The following is a 14139-nucleotide window of genomic DNA, read 5'->3' on the forward strand; positions in this document are numbered from 1 at the left end:
CTCATTTGTGTCTGACATTTTGTTTTTCTTGTAATGCATTTATTTGTTGATGCAAAATCTCCCTTTAACTTGACTTGAGTAATGAATTGTGAACTTGGGTGCATTAATTCCCTTCTTGCTAACTTGTGATGCTGTTGTTGTCAGGCTTAACACAGTTCCTTATTGTTTCTCCTTCCTTGTGTCATCTTTCCAAACATAAACTTTAATGTCTGGCTTCTGGACATCTTTATGAAGAAGCAACTGTGAACCTGTGTGTCCATTAACATTTGCAGCAGCTTGGTCCTTGGTGCACTGGCACGATGTTGCCACCAGGGGGCCGGGAATCATGCAGGTCCGAGTTCGACTATCACTTCTACCTCTTCTTAAAGTCAATAAAGAGTTCTTTTACTGATGGCATGAAGTTGGCTTTAATGTTAGTTGTAAGATCTTGGGGTTGTTACAGCTTCACCTTGATCACAAACTACGCCACCGTCGAACTAAAACATAACATAAAATCCAATGAGATAGTAAGACGAGTGAATTAAAGACATAAAATGATCTATATAACATACAAACATACCTCGCTGGCTGACCCATGCTTTGAGGCAGAAATGAGCACTTTACAGATACTTTTAAGAAACAACTTTCTCTGAATTAAATTGGCTTCTCTTGCTTCAACTTGCCATGCTCACACATCAACATGGGCGTGCATCTCCCTCAGGTGCACCAGTGGAACCAAAATGCAGTACAATAGTTCCTACATGAGAATTTTCACAATAAATGACCTAATGGCATATAAAATATGCATAGTGCAAAACAAAATACATTAACTGAAAGTAAGGCAGTAAAAGCAGCACCATGGCAGGTCGATATACAGTGGGCCAAAAAAGTATTTAGTCAGCCACCGATTGTGCAAGTTCCCCCACCTAAAATGATGACAGAGGTCAGTAATTTGCACCAGAGGTACACTTCAACTGTGAGAGACAGAATGTGAAAAAAAAATCCATGAATCCACATGGTAGGATTTGGAAAGAAATTATTCGTAAATCAGGGTGGAAAATAAGTATTTGGTCAATAACAAAAATACAACTCAATACTTTGTAACATAACCTTTGTTGGCAATAACAGAGGTCAAACGTTTACTATAGGTCTTTACCAGGTTTGCACACACAGTAGCTGGTATTTTGGCCCATTCCTCCATGCAGATCTTCTCGAGAACAGTGATGTTTTGGGGCTGTCGCCGAGCAACACGGACTTTCAACTCCCGCCACAGATTTTCTATGGGGTTGAGGTCTGGAGACTGGCTAGGCCACTCCAGGACTTTCAAATGCTTCTTACGGAGCCACTCCTTTGTTGCCCGGGCGGTGTGTTTTGGATCATTGTCATGTTGGAAGACCCAGCCTCGTTTCATCTTCAAAGTTCTCACTGATGGAAGGAGGTTTTGGCTCAAAATCTCACGATACATGGCCCCATTCATTCTGTCCTTAACACGGATCAGTCGTCCTGTCCCCTTGGCAGAAAAACAGCCCCATAGCATGATGTTTCCACCCCCATGCTTCACAGTAGGTATGGTGTTCTTGGGATGCAACTCAGTATTCTTCTTCCTCCAAACACGACGAGTTGAGTTTATACCAAAAAGTTCTACTTTGGTTTCATCTGACCACATGACATTCTCCCAATCCTCTGCTGTATCATCCATGTGCTCTCTGGCAAACTTCAGACGGGCCTGGACATGCACTGGCTTCAGCAACGGAACACGTCTGGCACTGCGGGATTTGATTCCCTGCCGTTGTAGTGTGTTACTGATGGTGACCTTTGTTACTTTGGTCCCAGCTCTCTGCAGGTCATTCACCAGGTCCCCCCGTGTGGTTCTGGGATCTTTGCTCACCGTTCTCATGATCATTTTGACCCCACGGGATGAGATCTTGCGTGGAGCCCCAGATCGAGGGAGATTATCAGTGGTCTTGTATGTCTTCCATTTTCTGATGATTGCTCCCACAGTTGATTTTTTCACACCAAGCTGCTTGCCTATTGTAGATTCACTCTTCCCAGTCTGGTGCAGGTCTACAATACTTTTCCTGGTGTCCTTCGAAAGCTCTTTGGTCTTGGCCATGGCGGAGTTTGGAGTCTGACTGTTTGAGGCTGTGGACAGGTGTCTTTTATACAGATGATGAGTTCAAACAGGTGCCATTCATACAGGTAACGAGTGGGGGACAGAAAAGCTTCTTACAGAAGACGTTACAGGTCTGTGAGAGCCAGAGATTTTCCTTGTTTGAGGTGACCAAATACTTATTTTCCACCCTAATTTACAAATAAATTCTTTACAAATCCTACCATGTGAATTCATGGCTTTTTTTTTCACATTCTGTCTCTCACAGTTGAAGTGTACCTCTGGTGCAAATTACTGACCTCTGTCATCATTTTAAGTGGGGGAACTTGCACAATCGGTGGCTGACTCTGTTACGCTGCGTCCGCACCTACACAGGTATTTTTGAAAACGCAGCTGTTTCGTCCACATGTAAACGACGTTTCGAATCACCGAAAACAGATTTTTTTAAAACTCCTTTTTTGCGTTTACGTGTGGACGAGGAATACAGAGTTCGTCACTCAACGTCAAAGGTATGTGCCTTTTTTCACATCACGCTGTGCGCTACGTTATTGTTTACATGAGATGAATTGCAGAATGGCAGATAGAGACAAAATACTGTTAATCTGACTATCTGCAGGTTTTACACGCAGTTACTGTCCCTCCATTTAGAAAGGCAGAGACCTCACAATGTGATTATTTTACGTGTAGTTGTTTTTTTCCTGTGTAATAATGTTCAACATTGCTATCAATACATTTTTCAAAAAATGCCTCTGTGCAAAATAGGTTTAAAAACATCAACAGCTGTGGGATACTGTTTGAACCGAGGGAACAAATCGCGGCAGGATCAGCCTGATGTTATTTGTATCCAGCTGTAACTTTACTGTATGTCAGGAGTAGTTGGTCATTACAAGAAGTGTTTGTGAACTAAAAATCAAGAATGTGGGATACTGTTTGTCCGTGATTTAAACAGCCCAGCGCTGCTCCCGAGTCGACGAAGGGAAAAGCAATTCTGCAGGGGAGACCTACCTTGGCACTTGTGCAGGTGAAACCAAAGGGCAGATATGCTTCACCATATTTTCTAGTCTTTGGCTTAGAATGAAGTTGGTTTGGAAGCATATTCAGCGATGCTTCATCTCCTGCTTTGCATTTCTGTAGGCGGCCATGCTAGCAGTGTCCAAGCGTTTTGTCCCCCCCCCCCCCTTTTCATCCCGTGCCCCCCCTGCCATGACTCTGCACCTCCCCTAGGGGGCTGGCCCCACTCTTTGGGAAGGTCTGGATTAGAGGAGGAAGCGTCGGAGCTAAAGACGGCACGGAATAAAATTAGTGCAATCCAGACCAAGAAATGACTGGTGGGGAGGAATTCAGTGATGAAGAGGACGGCCAAAGAAGAATCAAGTTGGGCTTTCAATTGAAAATATCATCAGGATGATGCAGGGGCAACAAAATGTGCCATATCCAGAATTGATGACATCAGATCCTGCTTTGAACACTTCCTCAGTCTATTAAAACCATAGCAGTAAACATGATCGACTCGGAGAGGAAAAAGACTTACAAGGACAGCTGGAAGGTGGTAACCCAGAAAGACATCAAGCAAATCAGATCAAAGCAGATCAAGAAATTAATCTACCAACAGTTTATGGGATGCAGAGTCTGGTCAGAAAATATTTCAGGCCATCAACTCACTCAAGAAATTTTATTACGCTGTTACGGTGATTCGCTTTGACAATGGAGATACAAGACCAGGTTGCCATCAACAATACAAATTGGCAGTGATCAAATAGGTTTGTGGAGCAGCTACTCATCTGTATCCCAAGTCCAAAATCACAGTCGATGAGCATCTGTCAATCTAAAAATGGTACAAAGATATGGGTAACATATGATGCCAGAACAAGTTATGTCTGGAGCATGCAGATTTATACTGGGAGACCCACCAGTGTAGTTTTGGGATAATTTCCCTAATACACAAATAAAATCTTCCTAGTCAAACGTGACTGGGAACACTACAGGAGTTATTTTTTGTGAAAAGTTTGTGATCAGCAGTACAATATATTTCATCCAAGTATTTCTTAAAGTTGGAAATTCTTTTTTTAGAACTCAAATTCAAAGCATATAAACTCAGATTAATGAGACATACGGGCCACAAATACCAAACAGAAGTTTGAAAATTGTAATGTTCACAAGAACTTAAGCAGATAAAAAGATCTAGAGCAACAAGTAGTGATAGCATATCAATAATTATAGTTTTTATGATGAGTCTTAATGAGACGGTCATTTTTGACAGGAACACAAAGTTGTTTGACATGAAATGAACACAGACAGAAAGGCCCACAAACAATATGATAAGAAGTGAAACATAAAAGCACTGATAGGTTGATTTTTGATTTTATTTTTACTTAGAGTAGCACAAATGTCATCATTAAAGACAAAAAAATTTCTCAACAGGCTTTTAGCATGAAACAAACCAATGTACTGTTAGAAAACTGCAAACTACATTTAGCAGTCTTGTGAACTGTAGGGTTACTTTCTTTGTCAAATTATACTTTGCAATACAAGCTTTAAAAGTTAGTTTTTGCTGTAATGTTGGAAAAAAACAAAAAAAAAACAAACAAACAGTGGCACAGCCTTCCAAGGGGGCAAGACACTCTGTTCTCAAGCAATGGAAAACATGTTTATTAAATATGTAGAATACCAAAAAAAGAAAAAAAGACAACTATGATTGTGCTCGGGTCCAACCCTGAGGCCAACACATCTGCAAGTTGTTAAAGCTGTAATTTGATGGGAGTTATTCTAGCACATTGTATTTGCAGAGGGAACGCGTAAGTGGTGATAATAATTCATTAACTTCAGGACATTTTCTTTTTACGCTGAACTGTAGCAAAGCAGGGCTGCAGACAAACACGGTGTGCCGGATCGAGGCTAATGAGTTTTCACAACATCACAGCCAAGAAAATATATAATTTAAAATCAAATGCACTCAAACTGCAGGTATGATAATTATGACCGATTAAGCAAGAGGGGGGGGGGGGAATCATTCTTACACATGCAAATTTGGGCAATTTTCACAGTGTGAGGAAAAAGAGGACTAGGTGAATAAAAGAGCATTACACAAAAAGCTGCTTAAATGCTAGTAGGAATAGAAGTCATTAGAGCGCCGAGAATGAGCAACAAAACCAAAAAGATTGGGCTTATAACCCTCTGTAGAGTCATATGGGAAGCCCCTATAACGTTAATTGCATCAGATGATCACAAACCGGCTCAGAGGATGTCACTGAAGAGCCCATTGAGAAATAAAGTGATAATAAAGTTAAAAATATTACTAATGCAAGCGGCGTGCTGATGTGTGCATGCGTGCTGAGGAGCAAAAGAAGTCAGATCCCTGGAGGATGGACAGCGAGACATGGTGGAGCTTTGATGGCCCAGAGAACCGAGCTGAGTGCACGAGATGATGACCCTTATGCTGGCCGAGGTCTCCTGCACAGCAACAGCGGGGTCGCGGGCAGTGTTGGTCAAGTTACTTGAAAAAAGTAATCAGTAACTAATTACTTCCCAAAAAGAGTAGTCCAGTTACTTTACTGATTACTTATTTTCAAAAGTAATTAATTACTTAGTTACTTAGTTACTTTTTAAAAACACAATTTACAACCCAAATAGGTGATAAAGCGATAGATCTTTCAGCCCAATTCTACTTTTTCTACATAATCCATCATACAAAATGTAATCAAATGGAAAAGTCTCTTTTTAAAACTTGTTTTATTAGTTTTAATCTTTTAACTTTAAACATCAAGCAAAAATTTAATTATATGCACCATTCTCTGACTTGAATAAATTAGTTTAACATTTAAACCTATTTTCTGCACATTCCAGCACATAAAATAAAATATTTTTTGTGTTTACACTCAGTCTTTCAAATAGATGCAAGTAAAACACAGCAGAAAATAAATAAAGTCAAAGACTCAGCGGTCCTTTTGCTCTATTTTCACCTGTAAAGCAGGAGTGGGGTAGGCGGAGGTTTACCCTGGTGCAGGTGTGCCGCGGCGGTCAGTGGAAGAATCCGCGAGTTTCTCTATGAGTTTCCCATTAAGTCGTTGCGCACTCGGTGCTTGTTTGGAAGTTTAGGGGGTTTTTTCGCTGTAAAAAGAAGTTTTCTTCCCACGCACAACGGACACTAATGTTTTTGTCACTTTTTATGGAATCAAACTCAAAGTAAGGTCAGTACTTCCACGCTTTAAACGCTGCACGCTCATACTCTCTCCCACAATCGATATATGATCCATTGTTGATCTGCACACAGCTGTTGTCACGAACGTCGCACTCGCTTACGTCACTATCATGAGACATTCTCACAAAAAAAAAAATCACGGTTTTAGTAACGCAGTAACGCAGCGTTCCTACGGGAAAGTAATGGTAATCTAATTACCATTTTTGCAATAGTAATCCCTTACTTTACTCGTTACTTGAAAAAAGTAATCGGATTACAGTAACGTCTTACGCGTTACTGCCCATCTCTGGTCGCGAGTTAATGTATTATTCAAGGTAATGTATCCAATATTTATCAGGGTGGTGGAGGTCTGTTAAACGCACAGCCAAGATTCACTTTACCAGGCACGTGCAGAGGGGGGGGGCTAGAGGGGCTTGAGCACCCGCCCCTTTCCAGATGGGTGCCCAAAGTGCCCTTTTGATAAGGCAACTTTTTAAAAAAAAATTTTTTATTTTTTTATGTGTGTGCGCGTGCGGAGTCCTGTCTGTGCCCCTCAACAATAATATTTAACTATTAATCACAGTTTTGCTAAATAAAAGGATCTGGCTTGCATCAGTCACATGATCGCATTTAACCAATGATCGCCCTCGACGGCAGAACGCGCTGGTTACGAGCCGGGAACGAGCTCACAAAGAGCACGCGCATTTTTAGCGGTCCGGAGCTGTAGGAGAAACACAAGTTAACTCAGAGACACAGACTGATGCGACAAAACCAGTAAGTAGGTGTACAGCATACACTGTAGTGTATAGCACCCAGAGTATTGGCTTATTACGTACACGTTGGTAAGCTGTCTTGTTGCAACTGACGAACTGAAACAAACGAGCGTGCTGTGTGTGCAACAGCGCGACAAACATTACCTGTCCTTTTATTAACTGCACAAGTAGTGCTGGTCATAGCTGCTGGCTACCTGGCTGTCATGGGTCTGTAGCTCTGTCACCGTTTTAGGGAACATATTTAGTTTTAAAGTAAGTTACAGGGCTTTTCCTGCCTTTCTGGAGGGATTATATTTCACTAAAAAACGATCTAATATGCATGTCCACATAATTATGCATTATTATAATATATTAAAAACACACGCTGTATTTTAAAGAACATACATTAAGAAGCAGATTATATTAGATTTATATTTTAAATAAGACAAATTTGGATTTTACAGCAGTAAAATTATTGTATCTCTACAGTTTAAAAATGTAATAAGCTTTGCCCCTGCACAGAGTGGATAGTGAAACAAATGGAATCATCATAAATACATTATTTCATATTTATTACTTCCCCCTCCTCATTGCTTTATTATTGTAGCTCTAGTAATAAATAATAATGTAAGGATTCTGGATCAGCACAGTGATGCCCATAGTATATACAGTATTCTGAAGAAGGTCTAAAATGTCCCTGTGTGTGCGTGTGTGTGTTTTATTTAGATGGATTTTTAAAAAAACTATTACTCATGATATAACATTGTCCAGACATGGCTGGTAAGGACATGAGGAGGAAACAGCAGGAGCTGTGTGAGGCTACTAAAGGCAGGGCTATAACATTTTTATGTCATCATTTTATTATAGATTAAGTGCAAGAGTTGTTAGGTGTGGATAATTAGATTATAGTTTATTGCAATAGCAAGTTGTGCCTTGTTCTCACATAGACAGCAAGTGGAGAGTGATATATGAAATGATGGGATGGAAGGAAGAAGAGAAGCAAAGAGTGATTCACAGGCAGAGTCTAAGCGCTGTCACCAATCTTTGAATTTTGTTATTATCTCATGACACTTGTTTAATCAGCTACCATCTCTCCTATGGACTTTTTAATGTCTACAGTCTCAGATCAACACAGCCCTGCCCTTCCCATATTAGATTCTTGATGAATGTGTGTTGTTGTTATTCAGCCTGGTTCAATGTGCCCCTTTTTAACTTTGAGCACCCGCCCCTTTAAACCTCTCTGCACGGCTCTGCACTTTACCAATACTTTTTTTTATTTAAACAAATACAAATAAACTAAGAGTACTGAGTCCTGGTTAAAAGAAACAAAAAGGCGGTCCAGAAGAAAGGAAGACCTTCGCAAATGGCTGAAGATGTTTGAGGGTTGAGAGAAAAACCGGGAGATAGTGGTTTCTCCACTTCAACACACCTGCGGATCAGAGCACTGAAAGAACACGAGCAGAGAGAAACAGGGGAGCAATGAGCATGTATGACAGTCTGCCTGAATTAAGTTTGTTTATGAAAAATGTAAATGAACACATGCGGTGGTCGACCGAACAACTTTTGTCCGGCACCTGCAGCTGTTTAATTTTTTTTTTTTTTTTGCGTAATCAGGAGCACCGTAGAGCTGTAGAGTTACGCGATTCACAGCTGTGTAAAGAAATGTAAATTATTCAGACAGATCTGTATGTTTAAAAGAGAGAAAAGGTCTATAGGTGACTGGTGCTTTGCAAATATTTTTATGCTTAAATGAGGATAAAACTCATCTCAATTCCTCTCCTCTTCAGAAATCCTCATCTTCTACCAGTTTTTAATATGAATGTGTATTGCACATCCATGTTTATGTTTGAATCGCCTAGACAAGACTTCTGTTGCCAAAAGTATTCACTCACCCATCCAAATCAGTGACTTCTGTGTATAAATTGAAGCACGTAGGCATGCAGACAGTTTCTGTCAACATTTGTGAATGAATGGGTCGCTCTCAGGTCCACAAAGACATGGATGAGTCAGTTTGGTGTGGAAGAACTTGACTGGCCTGCACAGAGTCCTGACCTCAATCCGACTGAGCACCTTTGGGATGAACCAGGCCGTGTCATCGCTGTGTGTGGGCAGGCAGGAAGAGAGGACCCAAATTGCAGGACTCAAGGACGCGGAAAAAACTCAAAATACACAGCTTTATTGCTGGGATGAAGCAGAAAAACACTAACTAAACTGGGAGTACCGAATAACTGGACAGGTTGGCAGGCTGGCAAACAGAACACACAGAGGGAGTGAGGGCAGAAGACGTTAACGACACGACGCTGAACACTGGAGGATACGCGCTATAAATACTGAGGCAGGAACAAGAAGGAACGAGGAACAGGTGGGAACACAACCGAGACGCGGGGAGCAAAGCTAGACACACAGACATAAGACAGGAATATGAACCTCCAAAGTAAAGCAGGAAACAAGACACACTTTTCCAGGACACGGACTCGACAGAGTGAGACAGACAAGACACTGAACTAAACCTGCAATAACAACGAAATACAACCCGAACATTAATCCTAATACAGAAACACACCAGAATAACAGAAACATAGATTCATAATAATAAAAATCAAAGCACCATAGAAACATAAAGAACAATCCATCTTTCAAAAATAAACCAAAACACAAGGAACTCAAAATGCTGGGTCGAACCGACCCAGAACCATGACAGGCCGTCTCGTCCCAGTGTTCAACTTCATAAATCCGCTTCTGAAAGAATGGACATTAAGATGTCACTCAAGTTCACAGGCGTGTGAAGGCAGACCAACCCATTCTTTTGGCAGTATGCTGTATTTACACTCAAGACTTGCCCAGTGCTTTCCAGAATTTACTTAAGCTCTATACAGAAATTAATTCATGCTTCGGGCTTTCTAAGGACTTCCATCTTTGTTACACTTTCCTTAATAAACAAACGTCAACATATAGAGGAACAATTGACCTCTAGCTGTAAAATGTTCTAAAATTTTTTGTCTTTCAGCTTCTCTTCCATGTAACTGTCATTCTTTCATCCTATAATCTGCATTTTTATTAAGCTGCATTTTTCATGTATTTTGAGGTGACAAATCTTCTGACTGGAGGATGAAGCCCTCCACAGTTAGGGAGATGTGGCTTCATTTCAGCCTAAACCCAACAACACGTTAGAAACTGCTCTCCATTACTCTCTATAAAACAGCAAATGATCTAATCTGGTGTCCCGATACGTACTAAAACACTTTTTCTTGACTTTTCTTTTAATCATCTGCCCCTCATTTGAAGATGGATATTAATATGACCCGTCGGCAATATAAATATCCAATCCCAATTTAATTTCAAATGGAGGAAGGCCTTTCCTCAGGAGAGGGAAAGTTTATTACATGTGCAAGAAAGTAAGCTATATTAAAAACATGTTAGAGCCGACGCTGAGCAGAAAGCATCACTGCACCTCAGACGCTGTTTATGCAGACGGCTCACTCCTCCAGACGGTGATTCACACACCTGTGACTCATCTTATATGTAGCGGGTTTGGATATTGTTGAAATGGCACTGAAACAAAGTTTTGCATTTAAAGTAGCTTATTAAATCTAGGATAATCTAAGACTCTGATATTACTATGAACAACGCTCTGTAATGAATTATAATAGCTTTAAAAGCACTAAAGGCTGACACATTATGCACAACAAGCTACTGTGTTAATTAGCGACTGTGGCTCAGGGGGTTGGGAAGCGTATCTGTAACCAGAAGGTCGCCGATTCGATCCCCGGGCTCTCTGTCCTAGTCGTTGTGTCCTTGGGCAAGACACTTTACCTTACCGCCTACTGGTGTTGGCCAGAGGGGCCGATGGCGCGATATGGCAGTCCCCAGGGCAGCTGTGGCTACAACTGTAGCTTGCCTCTACCAGTGTGTGAATGCGAGAGTGAATGAATTGTGGAATTGTAAAGTCCTTTGGGTGCCTTGAAGAGCGCTATATAAATCCAATCCATTATTATTATTAATTAAAATAACATAATAAAGTCATTGGTAAAATGTCCATTTCCCACTGCTACATTTACTACATGTGGTGCTAACACAACTGAAGAATGGTTAATTAACACATTAAGGGGTGTCCGACTGCATTTGCTTTCTGAGGATATATCAGATGTTCTCGGAGCCCTTATCAAACGTAGGAAAACAGATGAGCCTACTTGTGCTTTTCAGTCTTGTTGTGTATTAAACAATAGAGTTAGATTTTGTCATAAAACCTTCACTTCTGGCATTCGGTGCTTTAAACAACACTGGAGGTGGCAAGAATTATTTTCAGAGCCAGGAGGATGAGTGGAGTGATGAAGCGGAGCCACTCTGAAGCTCCAGGGACCAGACAAGAGAAGTCTCACTGAAGGCTGGCCCTGACGGACAAAACACACGTTGTCAAATTGTCTGGCTCACTGAGCCGTGCACCACATACCTTTAAGGGAATGACCAAACAAACAGGCAATTTCTGTTCCACCAGCTGAGCAATAAAAGCTTTTTGTAAGCATTAAATGCCTGTTTGTTGTTAGTATTTTATCAGCAGTACCAATATGGAGCCAGCAATAATCATAAACAGCAGTTAAATGAAGACAGATAAATGTCTAGTTAAATGCTAAGGTTCAAATTATAATGAAAATCATAAATTATCAGCAACTGGGAAAAGGCTCCCCAAGAAATAACTCTGTAGGAAATAAGTAATAACAAGGAAATAAAAACAGGAAACAAATAACTGTATGTTCACAGCAGTGCACGCAAATAGACATTTATCGATGTAACTGAAAAATGAAACGAGATCAGACAAATGAAACTATTAACACTAGCAATAAAATGATAGTCTAATATAGTTGTTATTTTTCATTTTATTTAACCTTTATTTATACAAGTAGTCCCATTGAGACCCAATGTCTCATTTACAAGAGAGAACTGTTCCAGACAAACATAGTAAAATTATAACAATAACATATTAAGTTTAAAAATGTATCACAAAATCTACTTTTTTTAAACTGGACTTCTCACAATTCTCTTTAAAGAACTTAAATATCAGTTTGGATACATATGTTTTAATGTGCATGATACATTTGTGCAATTCATTTAGTTTTTTTTTTTTTTTTTTTTTAAAGAAAAAGCCCACTGATTATATATAGCTCTCAAAAACTCAAATCATATCATTATTATTGTCATATACAGGAAATGATGGCATATCACTATCGGCAATGAAATTCTTAGTCTCGGAGTCTCCTCAATATTGCATAGAAGCAAATATTGCACATAAAGTAACACCTAGATAAAATATAAAGAAAATACATATTTAAACAAACAAGAATATAAGGATACCGTTATGGCCCGTTTAGGGGTGACCAGACCACAGGGTGATCCATCCTTGTCAGCCAGACCTCATCAGCCACATCACACAGTTGTTACAGTTTGATAATGATTTATTTACAATATGTTAGTTTGTTAGGTTATTTGACACTAAGAATGAGCTGCTTATAGCTTCAGAGTGGACTTAACGCCAAAACAACAAACAAAAGGAGCCTAACTCGAGGATTTACCAAGTTTACCTCATCAAAAGAATCAAAGCAAATCCCAACAACTTGCCTCCTTAACTAAAAAAAACCACAGAAAACTATAAAGCAAAAAGGCAGTCCATCCCTACAAACACCTGTATATAATTAACCGCATTGGGCATGTTTGCAGAGGTCTGCTGGTTGGGATGAGCCAAGGATGAATGAATAGCAGTCTATGGCGGTGCCATCATATAAGTCATTTCCAGCTAGTTAGCCAGTCTGTATGGTCCGGCCTCTGGATCCACCAATCACGGAAAGGCACCTGCATACTGAGATTTGCATATTAGAAAGAGTATATTCTCGAGCATCTCACACTTCTGATAATCAGTTGTCTGCTTGACGTTTATTCAGCTGTGTAAAAACAGGATTCATACGCCTTTTTCAGGGTCAAATTCAAGCACCTTTTAAGCACTTTCAAGGTCCCTTTTCAAGCTTTTCTAGCACCCCCCCCAAAAAAAGAAAAGAAAAAAAAGAATGCATGTTTCATTCACATCACCTCAGTAAGACCATGTGAAAAGACACCTTTGCTCCCCTTCTGTTAAGACATAGAAAAACGCACCACACAAAAATACTGCAAAAGGAAACAGTTGCCTTATATAGGTAGTGTATAAACTCAAAATGCACATTTCACTTAAAAATTAAGATGTGAAAATGTGAACAAATCAACTTGTTGGAGATATTCTTCTCCTGTTGAAAAAAACAAAAAAATCAAAAAAGAAATAAATAAGTCTTCTCATCAGATATTGATGCTTCTTTCCTGTGTAACAAAAAATAGGAGACAGATGTTTGTTTGTTGTTTGTTTTTTAAGTTAATTCCCAATAAAACTGTTTTATTGCTAACTGCATTGCTGTCTGTATTATTGCTGAAGTCCTAAATGATCACCTTTAAAGTGTTTGTGCTAATAACATCATGTCAGACAGGCATGGAGAACAGCACTGACTGTTTAAGTAGTTTAATGTGCAGGTGCTGACCATAAACACATTTTGAATTAAAGCCGGGGACCTTGGTAGCACAGAAACAAGTGGCTATTCTTTGTGACCATATGGATCGGTCCCTCATATTACCATTATTTCACCCAAAGGCACCAAGTTAATACTTAAAAAAGCTGCAGCAATACACACAAATATAAACGGTACTTGGTGACAACTTTGCTTTTAGCCTTTAACCCTCTGGGGTCCAGGGTATAACTGGCCGTTTTTGACTACTTTTGATTTGGCCTCTATATTTCACCTTTAAAAACTGTTTATCTTGCCAATCTGTTATTTACTCATTTTGACATAATGTGTCAGCACAATTTATCTAAATTCAGACAAAATTTAAAATACGAGTAGAAAGTGATATTTTTTGACTGTAAAAACCACAAGCATGTTTAACGAATCATTTTCATAACTTGAAATGCAAATAGAAATTGTAAATTTTTTTTAAAAATATGCACAAGTTTTGCAAACAACAAAGTTACATGGTACTATTTACCTAAAAATGCAGCCAAGGATCAGACGTTTTTTATATAACCATTTAAAACTATTTACAGAACAATC

The 14139-nt window shown here is 39.6% G+C and overlaps 1 long non-coding RNA gene across 1 annotated transcript; it reads right to left on the reverse strand.

Moving 5' to 3' along the window:
- Positions 1-391: 391 nt before the first annotated feature.
- Positions 392-823, reverse strand: LOC146707803 (uncharacterized). The gene is made up of 2 exons (XR_014921092.1): positions 560-823; positions 392-476 (listed from the first exon to the last, which is right to left on the reverse strand). It is a non-coding gene; the product is annotated as an uncharacterized LOC146707803 (long non-coding RNA).
- Positions 824-14139: the final 13316 nt, after the last annotated feature.

The sequence above is a fragment of the Copadichromis virginalis genome, linkage group LG6, assembly GCF_057382275.1.
Source record: "Copadichromis virginalis isolate Kocher_CV1m ecotype Utaka linkage group LG6, C_Virginalis_male_GT1.1, whole genome shotgun sequence".
Classification (NCBI taxonomy): Eukaryota; Metazoa; Chordata; class Actinopteri; order Cichliformes; family Cichlidae; genus Copadichromis; species Copadichromis virginalis.